Raw genomic sequence first — 837 nt, forward strand, 5'->3', positions numbered from 1 at the left:
ACAGAAAGAGAAATTAAGGAAACAATTCCATTCACCATTGCAACGAAAAGAATAAAATATTTAGGAATATATCTACCTAAAGAAACAAAAGACCTATATATAGAAAACTATAAAACACTTGTGAAAGAAATCAAAGAGGACACTAATAGATGGAGAAAAATACCATGTTCGTGGATTGGAAGAATCAATATAGTGAAAATGAGTATACTACCCAAAGCAATCTATAGATTCAATGCAATCCCTATCAAGCTACCAACAGTATTCTTCACAGAGCTAGAACAAATAATTTCACAATTTGTATGGAAATACAAAAAACCTCGAATAGCCAAAGCGATCTTGAGAAAGAAGAATGGAACTGGAGGAATCAACCTACCTGACTTCAGGCTCATCAAGACAGTATGGTACTGGCACAAAGACAGAAATATAGATCAATGGAACAAAATAGAAAGCCCAGAGATAAGTCCACGCACATATGGACACCTTATCTTTGACAAAGGAGGCAAGAATATACAATGGATTAAAGCCAATCTCTTTAACAAGTGGTGCTGGGAAATCTGGTCAACCACTTGTAAAAGAAAGAAACTAGAACACTTGCTAACACCATACACAAAAATAAACTCAAAATGGATTAAAGATCTAAACGTAAGACCAGAAACTATAAAACTCCTAGAGGAGAACATAGGCAAAAAACTCTCTGACATACATCACAGCAGGATCCTCTATGACCCACCTCCCAGAATATTGGAAATAAAAGCAAAAATAAACAATGGGACCTAATTAAACTTAAAAGCTTCTGCACATCAAAGGAAACTATCAGCAAGGTCAAAAGACAGCCTT

Source organism: Bison bison, unplaced genomic scaffold, assembly GCF_000754665.1.
Source record: "Bison bison bison isolate TAMUID 2011002044 unplaced genomic scaffold, Bison_UMD1.0 scf7180017864296, whole genome shotgun sequence".
Lineage (NCBI taxonomy): Eukaryota > Metazoa > Chordata > Mammalia > Artiodactyla > Bovidae > Bison > Bison bison.